Source organism: Pongo abelii, chromosome 19, assembly GCF_028885655.2.
Source record: "Pongo abelii isolate AG06213 chromosome 19, NHGRI_mPonAbe1-v2.0_pri, whole genome shotgun sequence".
Lineage (NCBI taxonomy): Eukaryota > Metazoa > Chordata > Mammalia > Primates > Hominidae > Pongo > Pongo abelii.
In genome coordinates this window covers 44,940,350-44,960,715 of record NC_072004.2, presented here as the reverse complement: position 1 = coordinate 44,960,715, position 20,366 = coordinate 44,940,350, and positions in this window count along the sequence as shown.

Here is a 20,366-nt window from a genome sequence, read left to right as displayed (position 1 = left end):
TTCCTAGGCAGAGCCTGACACCTGTGCCGCCCCACACCTCCATGGCCATAGGTAATCTATTCCAATTGGTAATCCAGTTGAGAAGCATTTGACCACTTGTTGGAACAATGGCAATCTTTTTTTTTTTTTTTCTATAATGATTCATACAAACTTGGCCATGGGACTTTACAAAGGAAGGAAAATAGACATCAACATCTCTGATGCAGAACTCCTAAGTTCTTCCAGAATAAAGTCAGGCCTCAATTTGACAGGAAGGATTTGTTTTGCAATACAAACCTGGCTTTAAAGATTAGGTTAATACTGGATTAGAGGACAGAATAAATCTACAGAAGCTGCATCCTGGGAGATTTTTTTTTAAATATGGTAAAGCCAATGCTGGCAATGGAAAGGGAATTGAGTACACATGTACATCGTTGGTGGAGTTGTAAAGCAGTATAAGCCTTTCCAAGAGCCATTTGGCAATCGTGTCTTTAAAAGTCCAATACCATTTGATGGACTAATTTCATTTCTAAGCATCTGTTCTAAGAAAATGGGCTGGGCGCGGTGGCTCACGCCTGTAATCGGAGCACTTTGGAAGGCCGAGGCAGGTGGATTGCCTGAGGTCAGGAGTTTTGAGACCAGCCTGGCTGACATGGTGAAACCCCATCTCTACCAAAAATACAAAAATGAGCCAGAAGTGGTTGCGCACACCTGTAGTCCCAGCTACTTGGGAGGCTGAGGCAGGAGAATCGCTTGAACCTGGGAGATGGAGGTTGCAGTGAGCTGAGAGTGTGCCACTGCACTCCAGCCTGGGTGTCAGAGCAAAACTCCATCTCCAAAAAAAAGAAAACGATCCAGGCCAAGATGGGTGGATCACCTGAGGTCAGGAGTTCGAGACCAGCCTGGCCAACATGGTGAAACCCCATCTCTACTAAAAATACAAAATTAGCTGGGTATGGTGGTGCACGCCTGTAGTCCCAGCTACTCGAGAGGCAGAGACAGGAGAACTGCTTGAACCTGGGAGGCAGAGAGTGCAGTGAGTCGAGACTGTGCCACTGCATTCCAGCCTGGGTGAGTCAGAGTGAGACTCCATCTAAAAAAAACAAAAAGAAAGAAAATGATCCAAAAAAATGGAAGCCGATAGAAGATATATGCAAAAAGATGACACTAGGTATTACTGATAACAGTGAAAGTTTTGAAACAACATAAAAGAATTATTAGATACATTTTGGTAAATCTCCACGGGCTATTTCTCAGCAGTTAAAAATGATGTCTAGTCAGTTGTCACAGAAATCAAAATGTAAGTGGCTTTGAAAGATTATTCAGCCTTTTTTTTTTTCCCAGATGGAGTCTTGCTCTGTTGCCCAGGCTGGAGTGCAGTGGCGCGATCTCAGCTCACTGCAACCTCCACCTCCTGAATTCAAGCAGTTCTCTGGCCTCAGCCTCCTGATTAGCTGGGATTACAGGGCACGTGCCACCACGCCTGGCTAATTTTTTTTTTTTTTTTTTGAGATGGAGTCTCACTCTGTTGCCCAAGCTGGAGTGCAGTGGCTCTGTCACCCAGGCTGGAGTGCAGTGGCATGATCTCTGCAATACCTCCTGGATTCACGCCATTCTCCTGCCTCAGCCTCCCGAGTAGCTGGGACTACAGCTGCCCGCCACCATGCCTAGCTAACTTTTTTGTATTTTTAGTAGAGACGGGGTTTCACTGTGTTAGCCAGGATAGTCTCGATCTCCTGACCTCATGATCTACCTGCCTTAGCCTCCCAAAGTGCTGGGATTACAGGCATGAGCCACTGCACCCAGCGACGCCTGGCTAATTTTTGTATTTTTAGTAGAGACGGGGTTTTGCCATGTTGTCCAGGCTGGTCTTGAACTCCTGACATCATGATCCACCCACCTCGGCCTCCCAAAGTGCTGGGATTACAGGCGTGAGCCACCGTGCCCAACCTATTCAGCCTTTCCTATAAGAAAAACTTATATTAAAACAAAATGGGAATACCATTTTTACCTTTCAGTTTGTCAAAGATCAAAGATATTGTTTACCCTCTATTGGTATGGAGAAACAGGCACTTTTATACATTATTGGGTAGAGTTTGAAGGCAATCTGATAGTGTCTTCCAAAATAAAACGTACATTTTAAAATGCATTTGCTGACCTAGCAAAATTTCAGTGCTAGGAATTTATCCTACAGAGACTACTCACACATGTGCCTAAAGGGCAAGACTGCTGCTTGCAACATAGTCTATAGAAACAAAAGCAAGCACTGGATAATACATTATGGTACATCTACACAATATATACTATTAACTATTAAAAAGAAAGTCCATGTTAAAACCATATGTGCTGTTGTGGGATGGTGTCCAAAATATATTAAGTGAGAAAGACAAGAAAGCAAAGTGCAAAGCAAGATGAATGGTATTCCAATATTTATTTGTGTAGAAAAGCTCGCTTCTGTTTGTATTTGCATAGAACATCTCTGGATCCACAAGGAAATGGTGACCGCAGGACTGTGGGGAGGATTACTGAAGCCAAGGGTGGAAAGGAGACTTTTCATTGTTCTTTCTGCACTATTTGAATTTTTTAAAATCATAGGTATTTTCTTTCCAAAAAGAAAATAAAAAATAACAAAATACGTGGGCTGTCAAAAGGATATCTATATATGCTTATAATTATATAAATACCTGTATTGTTATGTTAAATGAAAAAAGATAAATTGAAAATTGTTTATATAGTATAGTCACAGCTATATGAAAGGAGAAAAATGTTTGGAGAAAAAACATTGGAAGAGGGCTGGGCGAGGTGGCTCACACCTGTAATCCCAGCACTTTGGGAAGCCAAGGCAGGTGGATCGCTAGAAGCCAGGAGTTCGAGACCAGCCTGGCCACCATGGTGAAACCCCATCTCTACTAAAAATACAAAAATTAGTCAGGTGTGGTGGCATGCACCTGTAATCTCAGCTACTCAGGAGGCTGAGGCAAGAGAATCACTCGAACTCAGGAGGCAGAGATTGCAGTGAGCCGAGATTGTGCCACTGCACTCCAGCCTGGGCAACAAAGCGAGACTCTGTTTCAAAAAACAAACAAAAAAATTGGAAGAAAATGAGGATATGTACCAAAATGTTAGCCTTGGGATGATCAGTGATTGCATATCTTTCCAACTTTTTCTATAGTTTCCAACATGTCTTTACTATCACATTTTACTCTTTTTTTTTTTTTTTGAGTCAGGGTCTTGCTCTGTCACCCAGGCTGGAGTACAGTGGCACAAAGACAGCTCACTGCAACCTCTGCCTCCCAGGCTCAAGCTGTCCTCCCATCTCAGCCCCCAAGTATCTAGGACTACAGGCACACACCACCGCACCCAGCTAATTTTTGAATTTTTTGTAGAGAAGGGGTTTTGCCATATTGTCCAGGCTTGCACATTTTACTCTTGTAATAGAAAAAAATAAACTTTTTAAAAATTATGTTAAATTAAAATATAACATCCATCCACCTTTATAGTTCAATTGCAGATGGTAAAAATCAGGGGGAAGAAAAAGTTAATACTCTGCTCAAGGTCTTTTTCAACACCATGATTCTGCACTAATGAAGTCTGTTGCAGTTTCTCAACTCCTTTTAACTTTTTTCTGGTTTGGCAACTGCTGCTGATAAAGACAAGACATAGCACATAAGTCAGCCCCCCCCAAAAAAAACTGTATTTATAATACCCAATACCAATAAATATGCAGCTGGATGAGCATTTACAGGCATTACTACATTGCAAATTGATACCACCCTTTTGGAAAGCAATTTGGCTATACGAATCTGAAGCTATAAAAAGTGTTTACACCGTCTGACCCAGTAACTTGACTTCTGGAATCCATCCTCGGGAAAAAAACGTGAAATGCTGGAGAACTTTATTCATAAAGGTCTTAATTAAGGATGGTATGCAGCCATAAAAAAAATCACAATTGCCAATAACATGTAGCCACATGGGGTAACATTTATGATATGCCGCTAAGTAGAAGAAAAAGAATACAAAACTGCGTATATCCTGTAATTATGACCACTTAATAGAATGCATGTGGAAACCCTGGAAGGAAGTGCAGCAGCATGCTTGCTCACAGAGCTTACATTCAGGTGGTGGGATCGCGAGTGAGTTTTTCCCCCTCCTTTTCTCTTCTCCAAAATGTTTATCATGTACTCTTTTTTAAAAGAATAATGTTTATAAATACTTGAATATGTGAAGTCTGGACTGTTCCACAGGAAATGAGTCTTCTCTATGTCCCCTGTCTATATCCTTTGAGAAAAAAAAGTAAGTCCTTGCATCTCATATAATAATATTTATTGAGCAACTAATATTTATTAGCAACTCTGTACCCTTTACATATTTTAGATCAATGAGCCAAATGAAGTAAAAATCTTTACTACCATTTTGCAAATGGGAAACTGAGGCCCAGACAGGCTAAATGACACAACTCAGAGGTGACAGCATCAGGACTGAAACCCAGGCCCACCACATCACAATAACCACCCAAAACAGTTGTTGGGGTCCTGGGTGTGCCAGGAAGGGTGCTAACACTCCGTGCACATTTTCTCATTCAATAATCCTGTAGATGTAGATGGTATCCTCATTTTACAATGGGGAAACCGCAGCTAAGGGAAGTCATGTTACCAGTACTAGATGCCAAAGTTAGTCAGAAGTCGAACTGGGATTCGAACCCAGGTTGGGCTGTGTTGGTAGCCACTATGCTGTCGTGGTTACCAAGACAAGGAAAACCCAGAAACTCTGAGTCTGGGACACAAGGAACCATCCCTGGTGCAGGCACCATCAGAAAAAGGAGCATCTGGGCCAGCCACAGCGGCTCATGCCTATCACCCCGGCACTTTGGAAGGCTGAAGTGGGAAGATTGCTCGAGGCCAGGAGTTTGAGACCACCCTGGGAAACATAGTGAGACCCTCATCTTTACAAATAAATAAATTTTTTTTAAAAAATAGGAGCATCTGATAGGAAGGTGAAGGCAAAAGGAGTGGGCTCTGGGGCTGTCCTGAACTGGGTGGGGCCTGGCTCTGTGCACACCCGTGCACCTGATGCCTGGGGCCAGATGAGCTGGCTCTGTGCAGAGACGTCCATGTGGCCTGGCCTAGGGCCAGCACAGATGTCACGTCCTCCCGCCAGTACTGACAGTTCTGGTGTTCACCTACCAAAAGTCCTCAAAAAAAACCATTAAAGCCCTCTTAAGGATTCCTGGTTCTCAGGGCAGGAAGAAGGCAAGGGGATGGGAAGACACTGTCTCCTGCATGATGGAAAATTCCAGTGCCACCTTGCTTGGGTCTAACTTCCTTGACCACTCTGGAGACACAGAGCCCTACCAGGACCCAGAATCTGGAGCCAAGGCTGGAGCTCTGTGCCTGGACCCAGGGCTGGAGCCAACAATACAAGCATTGGCTTAAATGCTCAGGGAAGCCAGAAGTCCAAGTGACTAAGCTAGAGATACTCAGGCCAGAGGCCAAGTAAGGCCTGGGCGCTGAATACAGCCAAGGGCCTCTGAGATGTCGACATAGCTGAGGTGAAAGACAGGCACCAGCTCTGAGGATATGGAGGGGTAAGGACCCTCCTACACGACTGGTGGGAGTGGAGATGGACCCAAGCCTTTGGAAAACAGTTTGGTATCACCTGGAACACATACTCTATGATCCAGTAAATCCACTCTTCATAAGACAGCTGGAGAAACTCTCCCACCACATGGGCCGCAGAATGTTCTTACAGCACTGCTTATAAAGGCAAAAACTACAAACAGCCCAAACCCCCATGGCCATGAGAATGGATTAAAAAATACAGACCGTATTCATATAATTAAATACTATATAGTGGTGAAAATGAATAAGCTAAACTGAATGAATGAATCCCATAAACACAATGTTGACTGAAGAAGGCAAATCATAACATAACGTGCATTGTGACCTCACTCAATAGAAGCCCAGCAATCTCTCCAGACTAAACAACATATTGACGTATGGGGCGTATGCCTATGTGGTAAAACCATAGAGAAAAGAGAAAGACAGACACAAAATTCAGGACGGTGATGACCTGCCAGGGACAAGGGGAAAAGGTGGGACTTAAGGGGAAGGGAGCACCCAGGGGGGTTTAGAAAGTATTGGAAACATGGAATTGTTCGGTTAGGTGCTGGGAACATGGGCATTTATTTTCATTATTATCCTTTAAACGGACCCCATGCGTTATATACACTCACGTATGTATAAAATGTTTCAAATTGTTTAAAATTAAGAAATATTTTTAAAGACCAGGCACAGTGGCTCACACCTATAATCCCAGCACTTTGGGAGACCCAGCACTTTGCTTCGGCCCAAGAGTTCAAGACCAGCCTGGGCAACATGGCAAAACACCATCTCTATGAAAAATACAAAAATTAGCTGGATGTGGTGGCATGCGCTTGTAGTCCCAGAGACTCAGGAGGATCACTTGAGCCAGGGAAGTTGAGGCTGCATTGAGCCATGATCATGCCACTGCACTCTAGCCTGGGTGACAGAGGGAGACCCTCTCTGATAAATAAATAAATAAATATTTAAGAAAAATCTCGGTGGAGAACTACTGCCTGCTCCATGGAGGTGGCCCAGCACCCAGCACCTGCCTGGCTCTGACCCACCCAACTGACTGTGAATGGTCCAAGAGGAGGGTAGGGACACCAGCTCTGGTTGGCCTGCATAAAAGGAGTGTGGAGGAGAAGGTGCAAGTCTAAATCAGAAGGATAAGTTCAAATCCCATCTTTGCCATTTATTGGCTATGTGACCCTGGGCAAGTAACTAAAACTCTCTGAGAGTCAAGTCCTCATCTGCAAAATGAGCACAAGCTAAGAATCTAGGCTTTGTTTATGAATTCCCAGCACTTAGCATCTTACTTGGCAGACAGTAATAAATAGACATCAAGCATCGGTCTTGTGAGAAAAACCGACAAATTCCAATAGTGGGAAATCTTACAAAATATCTGACCAGCACTCCTCAAAATCGTCAAGGTCAACAAACAAAAGAAGAAAAAGATAACAAATCTGCAATGATTCCACTTATATAGGATACCTAGAATAGTCAAAGACAGCAGAAAAAGGCATGCTTACCACGGGAGGGGCAGGAGGAAACAGGAGTGTTTGATGGGTACCAAGTTTCAATTTGAGATGATGAAAAAGTTCTGGAGATGGATGTGGTGATGGCTCTACACAATGTGAATGTGCCACGAACTCTACACTTGAAAATTGTTAAAATGGTAAATTTTATGTTATACGTGTTTTACCCTATTTTTTTTTTTTTTTTTTTGAGAGAGGGTCTCGCTCTGTCACCCATGCTAGAGTGCAGTGGCACCATCTCAGTTCACTGCAACCTCCACCTCCCATGTTCAAGTGATTCTCATGTCTCAGCCTCCCAAGTAGCTGGGATTACAGGCACGTGCCACCATGCATGACTAATTTTTGTATTTTTATTAGAGACAGGGTTTCGCCCTGTTGGCCAGGCTGGTCTCGAACTCCTGACCTAAAGTGATCCACCCGCCTCGGCCTCCCTAAGTGCTGGGATTTCAGGTATAAGCCACCACACCTGGCCTAAATTTTAAAAATCAAGCAAAACAAAATAACCAATTAAAAAAAAGTCTGAGAAACCACCACAGGAGGCTAAAAGGTACAACAAATTGTAATGAGGTATCCTGGACAGGATCCTGAAAGTGAAAGAGACCAGGTAAAATGTAAGGAAATCTAAATAAACCATGGACTTCAGTTAATCATAATGTATCATTCTTGGTGCATTAATTATAACAAATGTATTATACTAATGTAAGATGTTAATAATAGGGGAAATTGGTGTAGGGTATATGGGAACTCTGTGTGGTGGTTTCTCAGACTTTTCTTCATTGTTTGGTCTGAATTTTTTTTTTTTTTTTTTTTTTTTGAGACAGGGTCTTGGTCTGTTGCCCAGGCTGGAGTCCAGTGGCACAATCATAGTTCACTGCAGTCTCAGGCTCAAGCAATCCTCCTATGTTAGCCTCCCAAGTAGCTGTGACTACAGGTACATGCCACCACGCCTAGCTAATGTTTTTATTTTTTGTAGAGATGGGGTCTCACTATGTTGACCTGGCCAATCTCAAACTCCTGGACTCAAGCAATCCTCCTGCCTCGGCCTCCCAAAGTGCTAGGATTATAGACATGAGCCACTGTGCCTAGCTTTTTGTCTGATTTTTGAAAACAATGGTAAAACATATGTAACATAAAATTTTCCATTTTAACCACTTTCAAGTGTACAGTTCCAGGCATTACGCACATTCACATTGTTGTGGAGCTATCTTCTCAATTTTTCTGAAAATCTAAAAATCTATTCATTAAAATTATATATGAATATATATAATTTTTTTTGAGACAATGTCTCACTCTGTTGCTCAGGCTGGAGTGCAGTGGTGTGATCTCAGCTCACTGCAACCTCTGCCTCCTAGGCTCAAGAGATCCTCCCACCTCAGCCTCCTGAGTAGCTGAGACTACAGGTGCACGCCACCATGCCCCGCTAATTTTTGTATTTTTAGTAGAGACGGGGTTTCACCATGTTGGCCAGGCTGACCTCAAACGCCTGACCTCAAGTCATCCGCCTGCCTCAGCCTCCCAAAGTGCTGGGATTACAGGCATGAGCTACCACACCCAGCCTAATATATATAATTTTAATAAATATATTTTACTTTAGATTTTCAGAAAAAATCATTTAAATTATACATGCTTAATAATTTTATAATTCATTCATTAAATATTCATATTTATTAAAATTCATATTCATTAAAATTATATATGTATATAATATATAAAATTATATATGGATATATGGATATAATTTTAATGAATAGATTGTATTTATATATTATTATTTTATATATACATATATTTCAAATGAAAGCTAAAAGAGACTAAGGACTAAAGAACTAAGGGGAGGGCCAGGCACAGTGGCTCATGCCTGTAATCCCAGCACTTTGGGAAGCTGAGGTGATGGATCACCTGAGGTCGGGAGTTCGAGACCAGCCTTGCCAACGTGGTGAAACTCCGTCTCTACTAAAAATACAAAAATTAGCTAGGCGTGGTGGCTCATGCTTGTAATCCCAGCTACTTGGGCGGCTGGGGCAGGAGAATTGCTTGAATCCAGGAGGCGGAGGTTGCAGTGAGCCGAAATTGTGCCACTACACTCCAGCCTGGGTGACATGAGTGAAACTCCGCTCAAAAAAAGAGAGAGAAAAAACAAAATAAAACAAAACTAAGGGGAGGAGCAGAGAGGAGGCGGGGATGTTGGGTGAAACTCTTTGGCCAGGCCCTGAGCCTGTCTTCAGGGCCTCCTTTCCAGGGGCCTGGATTACAAGGCTCCCTGCCCAGTGACAGACCCTCACCCACAGACTTCCCATGCTCATACTCTTGTCCCCACCCACCCATGAACAGTAGCCTTTGTCTCATGCATGATGTCAGCTCTTCTCTGCTTCTCTCTCCTTGAGATCTTGGAGGAATTAATTAGTTGTTCTTTATTTTCTATTTGTTACCTTTAATATTCTATATCTGCCATCTCTTCTCCTGAACCAGGGCCTGGTAGGTCACTGAGAAAATACAAAATGGCCACCTGAACTGGGAGATTTTGCCTCACACAGTCACGAGCTCCATTAAAACAGAAAAACACTAACCCTAACTTACAATCACCGAACCCATGAGGTCACCCTATCTCCCAGCCCTCCTTCACCAGGTAAGAAACTGAGGCCCAGGGGTCCACATGACTTGTCTAAGATCACAGCTGTTGAGACTGAGCTGGGATGGGGACCCGGGGCTCCTGAGACCTGGCTGGCATTTTCTCCTGTAACATGCTGCCTTCCTAAAGCGGTATTTAATGGACTTCTCTTTCTGGCAATGGAACAGACTGGGCGCTCTGTTTCCTGCTGAAAACATTAACAATGCTGGGTAAAATGTTTTCAGTCCTATAAAGGCACCAAATGAGCTCGCAAAAGGGTTGAAAATAGGAATAGGCCAAGAAAGAAGGGAAAGCAGGAACCCAGAGAGGATGTGGAAGCTGGCTTTCTCCCTGAGGAAATGGACCAAAGCCAAGCGATCCTGAGCTTCAACTCTTAATCCTCCATAGACTGCACGAAAGAGGAAACAAACTCCAGCCCATCAAGCTGGACATGGAACAGGAGAGCCCACCTATAAAGCTGGGCCACATCTCCAGTACAAATAAGGGCAGGCTAGAAATAGACACATGTCTCACAAAAGAGCAAGGAAAATGGCCCATGTCAAACTTTGAAAGCATATGGAAAGAAAAACATGTTTACCTTTATGTAAACCACAAGCCAGCCCTCATGTTTAAATTCACAGATACCAGGCAGAAACCCTCAAGCCAGCTGAGCAAGGCTTTACGGAGGCAAGGGAGTTAGCCATAAGACTATCTGTGGTTGAGCATTCCAGGCAGGCAGCAGCAACAGCCACCACGAAGGCCCGAAGGCAGGGTCATGCCTGGCTCGCTCCAGCAACACAAAAAAGGGGTGGAGTGTGGAGAGCCAAGCAAAAAAGATGAAGTCACATAAGTAACAGAAGACCCACTTGTACAAGGCCTGGTGTGCCACCGTAAAAACATGGACTCCTCCTCAGAAATATGGAGCCACTGGGGGAGTTTGAGCAGGGCAAGAAGATCTAACAAAGAACTTTCACACTTCCTGTGGGAGTGCAAATTGGTACAATCTTACATAGCAAAATGATCACCCTGGCTTCTCTGCTAAGAATACATGAATGGAACAGGAAGACCAAATAGGAAGCTAGTCCAGTAATCCAGGTGAAAATTAATAGTGGCTCTGGCAAGGATGGTAGCAAGAGAAGGATGAGATTGTATTGGGATGTGTTGAAAGGCAGAAACAAATCAGTTCCTGACACTGGATTTAAGGTATGAAAAAAGTGGGGCCAGCCACGGTGGCCCACACCTGTAATCCCAGTGTGTCCAAAATTGGTTCCTTCTGGTGGGTTCTTGGTCTGGCTGACTTCAAGAATGAAGCCACAGACCCTCGCGGTGAGTGGCACAGTTCTTGATGTATCTGGAGTTTGTTCCTTCAGATGTGTCCCCAGTTTCTTCCTTCTGGTGGATTCATGGTCTTGCTGACTTCAGGAATGAAGCAGCTGACCTTCGCAGTGAGTGTTACAGCTCTTAAAGGTGGTGTGTCCAGAGTTGTTTGTTCCTCTCGGTGGGTTCGTGGTCTCGCTAACTTCAGGAGTGAAGCACAGACCTACACAGTGAGTGTTACAGCTCTTAAAGGTGGTGCGTTCGGTGTCACAGCTCTTAAAGGCGGCATGTCTGGAGTTTCTCCCAGTGGGTTTGTGGTCTCGCTCACTTTAGGAATGAAGCTGCAGACCTCCTCAGTGAGTGTTCCAGCTCATAAAAGTAGTGCGAAGCCAAAGAGTGAGCAACAGTGAGTTTTTTTTTTTTTTTTTGAGATGAAGTCTTCCTTTGTGGTCCAGGCTGGAGTACAGTGGAGGAATCTCTGCTAACTGCAGACTCTGCCTCCTGGGTTCACGCCACTCTCCTGCCTCAGCCTCTCCTGCCTCAGCCTCCCGAGTAGCTGGGACTACAGGCGCCCACCACCACACCCAGCTAATTTTTTTTTTTTATTTTTAGTAGAGACAGAGTTTCACCTTGTTAGCCACAATGGTCTCCATCTCCTGACCTCGTGATCCGCCTGTCTTAGCCTCCCAAAGCGCTGAGATTATACAGCAACAGCAAGATTTATTCGCAAGAGCAAAAGAACAAACCCTTAACACCACAGAAGAGGACCCAGCGGGTTGCTGTTGGGATCTCGGGTGGCCAGCTTTTATTCCCTTATTTGGCCCCGCCCACATTCTGCTGATTGGTCCATTTTACAGAGCACCGATTGGTCCATTTTACAGAGCGCTGATTGGCCCGTTTTTACAGAGTGCTGACTGGTGCATTTACAAACCTTTAGCTAGACACAGAGTGCTGATTGGGGTGCGTTTTTACAGAGTGCTGATTGGTGCATTTACAAACCTTTGGCTAGACACAGAGCGCTAATTGGTGTGTTTACGATCCTTTAGCTAGACATAAAAGTTCTCCAATTCTCCACCTGATCCAGAAGCCCAGCTGGCTTCACCTCTCACCAGCATTTTGGGAGGCCGAGGCAGGAGGATTGCCTGAGGTTGGCAGTTCAAGACCAGCCTGACCAACATGGAAAAACCCCATCTCTACTAAAAATACAAAATTAGGACGGGAGCAGTGGCTCACGCCTGTAATCCCAGCACTTTGGGAGGCTGAGGCAGGTGGATCACAAGGTCAGGAGATTGAGACCATCCTAGCTAACACAGGGAAACCCCCTCTCTACTAAAAATAAAAATAAAAAAAATTAGCCAGGCGTGGTGGCACGCGCCTGTAGGCCCAGCTATTCGGGAGGCTGGGGCAGGAGAATGGCATGAACCCGACAGGCGGAGCTTGCAGTGAGCCAAGATCACACCACTGCACTCCAGCCTGGGCAACAGAGCAGGAATCCATCTCAAAAAAAAAAAAAATACAAAATTAGCCGGGCATGGTGGCACATGCCTGTAATCCCAGCTACTCGAGAGGCTGAAGCAGGAGAATCACTTTAACCCAGAAGGCAGAGGTTTCGGTCAGCCAAGATAATCATGCCATTGCACTCCAGCCTAGGCAACAGAGCAAGACTCCGTCTCAAAAAAAAAAGAAAAGAAGGTACATTTTAGACTTGCTGAATTTGAGGGTTTTTTTTTTTGTTTTTTGTTTGTTTTTGGTTTTGTTTTGTTTTGAGACAGAGTATTACTCTGTTGCCCAGGCTGGAGTGCAGTGGCGCGATCTCGGCTCACTCACTGCAACCTCTGTCCCCCAGGTTCAAGCGATTCTCCTGCCTCAGCCTCCCAAGTAGTGGGATTGCAGGCACCTGCCACTGCACCTAGCTAATTTTTGTATTTTTAGTAGAGACGGGGTTTCACCATCTTGGCCAGGCTGGTCTTGAACTCCTGACTTCATGATCCACCCGCCTCGGCCTCCCAAAGTGCTGGGATTACAGGCGTAAGCCACTACGCCTGGCCAAATTTGAGCTATTAAACATTCAAGGGGAAATGCCAAGTCAGCAGTTAGATATATGGAATTGACTGGGCACAGTGGCATATGCCTGTAATCCCAGCATTTTAGGAGGCCAAGGCAGGAGGATCATTCAAGCTCAGGAGTTCAAGACCAGTCGGGGCCATACAGCAAAACCCTGTCTCTACAAAAAAAATTCAAAAATTAGCTGGGCATGATGGCATGAGTCTGTAGTCCCTGTAGCTATTCAGAAGGCTGAGGTGGGAGGATTGCTTGAGCCTGAGGTCAAGTCTTCAGTGAGCTGTGATCATGCCACTGCTCTCCAGCCTGGGTGACACACTGAAACCCAGTCTCAAAAAATAAATAAATATATATGGAATTAAGGAGAGAATTCCAGGCTACAGATGTAAATTTGGGAGATGTCAGCATACGGATGGTATTTAAAGCCATGAGGCTGCAGGAGCTCACCAGCAGAGTGAATATAGAGAAGAGAGTTAAAGGCTGAGCTCTGAAGCACCGCCAACAGAGAGAGGTCAGAGAGAAGAGAAACCAGAAGCGGGGGTGAAGAGGGGCAGCCACTGTGGTTAAAGGAAAACTGAGAGAGTGTGGGGCCCTGGAAGCCACACTGAGGGAACTGAGACAAGGAGGGGATATGCAAGGCTGTTCAGTGAGCACAAGCTAAGAACCTAGGCTTTGCTGGGCACGCTGGCTCACAACTGTAATCCTTGCACTTTGGGAGGCCAAGGCGGGTGGATCACCTGAGGTCAGGAGTTCAAGACCAACCTGGCCAACATGGTGAAACCTTGTTTCTACTTAAAAAAAAAAAAAAATGAGTCAGCCATGGTGGTGCACGCCTGTGGTCTCAGCTACTCGGGAGGCTGAGGCAGGAGAATCACTTGGAACTGGGAGTTCAGTGAGCCCAGGAGCCCAGATGGCACCACTACACTCCAGCCTGAGCAACAGACTGAGACTCCGTCTCAAAAATAAAAAGAACCTAGGCTTTATCTCTGAATCAGGACTGAGCATCATATTTAGCACACAGTAATAGACATCAAATATCCAGTCTTGCGGTGAGAAAAGCAGACGAAATCCCAATAGCAGGCTATCCTACAAAATACCTGACCAGCACTCCTCAAAACTGTCAAGGTGGTGGGTCAAACGAGACGATGACTGAGCACTGACCATTGGCAAGAGCAGTCTTGGTGGAATGGAAGAGGTGAGAGTTGGCCTCAAGTAAACTTAGAAAATTGCCAGCCATCAGATTTTTTAAAATTTCAAAAAAAAAAACTGAAATACTGTGTGTTGACAAAGATGTGGAGCAACTGGAACTTTCACACACTTTTTTTTTTTTGAGACAGAGTCTTGTTCTGTGGCCCAGGCTGGAGTGCAGTGGCACAATTTTAGCTCACTGCAACCTCTGCCTCCCAGGTTCAAGCAACTGTCATGCCTCAGCCTCCTGAGGAGCTAGGATTACAGGTGCCCACCACCACGCCTGGCTAATTTTTGTATTTTTAGTAGAGACAGGGTTTCACCATGTTGGCCAGGCTGGTCCTGAACTCCTAGCCTCAAGTGACCTGCCTGCCTCAGCCTCCCAAAGTGTTGGGATTACAGGCATAAGCCACTGCACCCGGCCCACACACTTTTTTTTTTTTTTTTTTTTTTTTTTTGAGACAGAGTCTTTCTCTGTCACCCAGGCTGGAGCGCAATGGTGCGATCTTGGCTCACTGCAATCTCTGCCTCCCAGGTTCAAGCGATTCTCCCGCCCCAGCCTCCTGAGTAGCTGGGATTACAGGCACCCGCCACCATGCCCGACTAATTTTTGTATTTTTAGTAGAGATGGGGTTTCACCACGTTGGTTAAGTTAGTCTCAAACTCCTGACCTCGTGATCCACCTGCCTCAGCCTCCCAAAGTGCTAGGATTACAGGCATGAGCCACCACACCCGGCTGCCCACACTCTTCTTATGGGAGTGAAAATTGGTTCAATCTTAAGAGAACCCTTTGGCAGTATCTACTAAAACTGAACATGTTTATAATCTATGACCCAGCAATTCCCTTCCTAGGTATATATCTAATAGCAATCCGTACATATGTTCACCAGAAGTAGTGAACAAAAACATTCATAGCATTCTTCATAATAACCGCAAACTGGAAATAATCCATCAAAAATAGATTAGTAAATGGTAATATATTCACATAATGATGTATTACCCTGCAATGAAACTGAGAAAACTACTGCTATCTGCAATAACATGGATGAATCTCACATTAGAGAGTATAATATTGATGCAGGAGAAAAGAGGCAGGTTAATGGCTACAGACAGACAGTTAGGAAAAGGTGTAAGTTCTGTTGTTTGACAGCAAAGCAGAGTGACTATAGTTAACAACTATCTATTGCCTTTTTTTTTTTTTTTTTAGAGACAGGGTCTTGCTCTGTCACCCAGCTGGAGTGTGGTGGCACAATCACAGCTCACTGCAGTCTCAACTTCCCAGCCTCAACCAATCCTCCCACTCAGCCTCCTGAGTAGTTGGGACTACAGGCACACACCACCATGCCCAGCTAATTTTTTTTTTGTATTTTTTTGTAGAGATGGGTTTTTCCCATGTTGTTCAGGCTGGCCTCGAACTCCTGACCTCCTGATCTCATATTAGGGAGTATAATATTGTCCTCTCTTCTAGCTACTTTGGAATACACAATAGAGACCAGTGTGGTGGCTCACACGTGTAATCCTAGTGTTTGGGGAGGCTGAGGCAGGTGGATCACTTGAGCTCAGGAGTTTGAGACCAGCCTGGGCATCATGGCAAAAACCCATCTCTACAAAAAATAAAAATAAATAAACAAAATGTGGTATAGCCATGTGATGGAATATTATTCAGCCATAAAAAAGAATGAAATATTGAGGCCAGGTGTGGTTGTTCACGCCTGTAATGCCAGCACTTTGGGAGGCCAAGGGAGGTGGATCACTTGAGGTCAGGAGTTCAAGACCAGCCTGGACAACATGGTGAAACCCCATCTCTTCTGAAAATACAAAAAAAAATTAGCCGGGCTTGGTGGCAGGCACCAGTAATCCCAGCTACTTGGGGAGGCTGAGGCAAGAGAATTGCTTGAACCCAGGAGGTTGCAGTGAGCTGAGATTGTGCCACCGCTCGCCATCCATCCTGGGTGACAGAGCAAGACTCCATCTCAAAAGAAAAAAAAAAGAAGAATGAAGTATTGATACATGCTACAACATGAATGAACCTTGAAAATATTATGCAGAGTGAAAGAAGCCAGACACAAAAGGCCACATATTACGTGATTCCATTTATATGAAATATCCAGAATGGTAGGTCCATAGAGATAAAAAACAGATGAGTGGTTGCCAGGGGCTGAGGCCAATGGGGAATGGAGAGTGACTGCTAATGGATATGGGCTTCCCTTTTGAAGTGATGAAAATGTTCTGTGACTAGGGAGTGGTCGTGGGTGCTCAATACTGTGAATGTACTAAATGCCGCTGAGTTGTGCATTTTAAAATGGTTAAAATGGTAACATTTATGTGTATTTTACAATAAAGTAAGATAAAATGAATCCATGGTGTAATAAATCAGGATAGTAGTTACCTTAGAGTATAAAGAAGTGTAAGTGATGGGGAGGGGGCTGGATTTCTGGGGAACTGGTAGTATTTTTTTAAATCTGGGTGGTCCTTCCATAGGTACATTCATTTTGTAAAGATTCATTGAGCCATAAGAGACAATGGATAGAGATGATTCTTTCAAGGAGTTTTGCTGCAGAGTGGAGCTGTGAATGTGGGCAGCAGCTAGAGGGAGAGTGGAATCAAGGGAGGGTGGTTTTAAGATGGAAGAAATGATACTGTTTTTGTGTATGTGAGAGTAATCTAGTAGAGAGGGGGAAATGGGTGGTGTGGGAAAGACGAGAGAATCGCTTGAGCAGTCCTTGAGCAACGTGACAGGATGAGGCCTCATGCCTAAGTGGGGAGATCCTCGACTGGCCATCGAGAGGACCAGCAGGAGGCAGAGGCACAGGGCTGCCTGTGGTGGTGGGTCAGTAGAGCAGTGGGCATCTGTGGCAGCTCACTTCTGGTTTGTTACCAAGATTATTACCCCCAAATTACCAATGCACAATCTCAGACTCAAGGAGAGAAGGGGTTTGCTCACCATCACACAACTAAAGCCAGAAGCGGAGCCAAGCGCTCCCGGATTCCAGGTGCACTACACCAAACTGCCCGAGTGCCTTGAGCTCAGCTCCATCATGGAACACGGCGCTTTCTATTGTTTGCCCTAAAACAACTTCTCAAACTTTCAGAAGTGCCTCTCTTTATATAGATTATACACACACACCCCATATATGTGTGTATATATATACATATATACATGTATATGTGTATATATACACTATATATATGGTGTGTGTATATGTGTGTTTGTGTATATATATGGTGTGTACATATATATATAGTGGCTGTGTTGCTATATTTGGCTACCATATATATATATGATAAGGATTCTGGAACTGGGTGAGTCTGGCCTGCCTTGTGGATATGCTGTACCATAGAAAAGGATTTAGTTACACTCCCTGCTCAGGCTCCATCTTTCCCGGCTGGAGAACTCTAATTGCAGAGCTTGCCCTCATGGTAAAAGCCCTTCATCACTCCATTGTCTGGCCCTTTTCCAGTCCTATTACTTCTTTCTTGGAATGCAGAAGCCATACAACAGAAACCACAGTGGCTTCCATTTTGAAGAGCCTTTTGCAGGGACAAGGGACCATTTATATATTCAAACTGATGGTCAGCAAAGCTGTGGTTTTCCCACGGTCACACGGAGTGTCCACAATAGAGCCCAACAAAGAAGAATTCCAATCTCCATCACACCCCACTGCCTGCATGCAGGACTCCAGGTGGGCACGGTGTATCAGTAGGGCACATTCAGCAGCTAGTGATGGGGGCGTGGCAGATTGTGTTGAAGTGGCTTCAAGCAGTAAGGATTTATTGAGTTATATAACGTGAAGCCCTGAAGCAGTCAGTCTTCTGGATTGGTTGATAGGGGCTCAACGGTGTCATCACAGTCCCAATTTTGTCCTATTTTGCCATCCACAAAGGCCATAGTAGGTTGGATGGCACCCTGATACAGTTTGGCTGTGTCCCCACCCAAATCTCATCTTGTAGTTCCCATAATCCCCACGTACCATGAAAGGGACCCGGTGGAAGGTGATTTAATCATGGGGGCAGTTACCCTCATGCTGTTCTCATGATAGTGAGTTCTCACGAGATCTGATGGTTTTATAAGGGGCTTTTTCCCCTTTTTGCTCGGCACTTCCCCTTCCTGCAGCCATGTGAAGCAGTGTTTGCTTCCCCTTCCACCATGACTGTAAGTTTCCTGAGGCCTCCCCAGCCCTGCACAATGGTGACTCAATTAAACCTCTTTCCTTGTAAACTACTCAGTGTCCAGCAGTTCTTTTTAGCAGTGTGAGAAGGGACTAATACAACCCCTTCCCAAAATTATGTCTACTTCCTAACCCCTGGAACCTGTGAATGTGACCTGATTTGGAAAAAGCATTTTTCCAAGTGTAATTAAGAGTCTTGAGATTAAATCTTCCTGGATTACCCAAGTGGGCCCTAAATCCAGTGACAAGTATCCTTGTAAAAGATAGAGGAGGCTGGGCACGGTGGCTCATGCCTGTAATCCCAGCACTTTGGGAGGCCGAGGCTGGTGGATCACAAGGTCAGGAGTTCAAGACCAGCCGGGCCAACATGGTGAAACCCCGTCTCTACTAAAAATACAAAAATTAGCTGGGCATGATGGTGGGCACCTGTAATCCCAGCTACTCAGGAGGCTGAGGCAGGAGAATTGCTTGAACCCGGGAGTCAGAGGTTGCAGTGAGCCAACATCACACCACTGCATTCCAGCCGGGGTGACAGGGTAAGACTCAGTCTCCAAAAAAAAAAAAAAAGAGAAAAAGAGAAAGAGAGAAGACAGAGGGGAAAGCCATGTAAATATGAAGCAGTGATTGGAAGCAGCCATAAGCCAAGGAGGGCCAGCAGCCATCAGGAGCTGGAAGAGGCAAGAAACAGACTCCCCTAGAACCTCTGGAAGGAGCACAGCCCTGCCAATACCCTGCTTTCAGATTTTTGCCCTCCAGAACTATGGGAGAATACATTTCTGTTGTCTTAAGCCACCAAATTTGTGGTAATTTGTTATGGCAGGCCTAGGAAATGAATACAGAGGACAAGGACTGCAACTATGAGAGTTAGCTGAGTCCTGAGCCCTGTGCCCTGCCCCTATGTGCAGGGGTGGGATTAGCTTTCCCCAAAGCTCATGGGCTGCATGGGAAAGGGATGGTCACCAAGAGAAGAGGAATGAATATGGGAGAGGCAAGCACAGTGTCCACTCCAGGCACCCTGTGTAAGAAAAGTGCCATTCCCTGAGCATCTGCTCTGGGAGAGAGGAGAGCATAGGAAAAACAGGACCCTGGAGGCCAGACCTGGACAAGGTCAAGGCTCAGGACTACACCATCCTGGAGGTGGGGGCGGGTCTTCCAAACGCTGAGAATGCAGCGGTACATCTGGAACATGGAGCACCATCCTCTTGAAAGAGTGGATGTGAAAGTGCATATGAGTCTGGGCACAGTAGCTCATGCCTATAATCCCAGCATTTTGGCAGGACGAGGCAGGCGGATCACAAGGTCAAGAGTACGAGACCAGCCTCCAGCCTGGCCAATATGGTGAAACCCCGTCTCTACTAAAAATACAAAAATTAGCCGGGTGTGGTGGTGCGCGCCTATAATCCCAGCTACTCGGGAGGCTGAGGCAGAAGAATCACTTGACCTGGGAGGCAGAGGTTGCAGTGAGCCAAGACTGCACTACTGCACTCCAGCCTGGGCGACAGAGCAAGACTCCATCTCAAAAAAAAAAAAAGAAAGTACATATTAATTACAGAAATCATTCACACTTAAGAGGTTATTCCATCCACCTGGTTGCTCCACTCAGGACCTCAAGGTCATCCCAGAGTCTTCTCTCTCCCTCGCCCTCCCCTCACAGGCAATCTATTCCCACTCCTGCCAGCTCTACCTTCTATCCATAGTTCCAATCTGTCCACCTCCTTCCATCTCCATAGCCATTACCCTAGTTTAGGTCACCATCCTCTCTTGCTAGACTATAGCCCCTAGCCTGGCCTCCCTGCCTTCAGTCTCAGCCTTTTCCTGCCACTCCCTACCAGAAACCAGAATAATCTTCCAAAAATGAAAATCTGCCCATGTCACATGCCTGTTAAAAACCTTTCAAGCCCCTCAGCATGCCTTTCAAAGCCCTGTG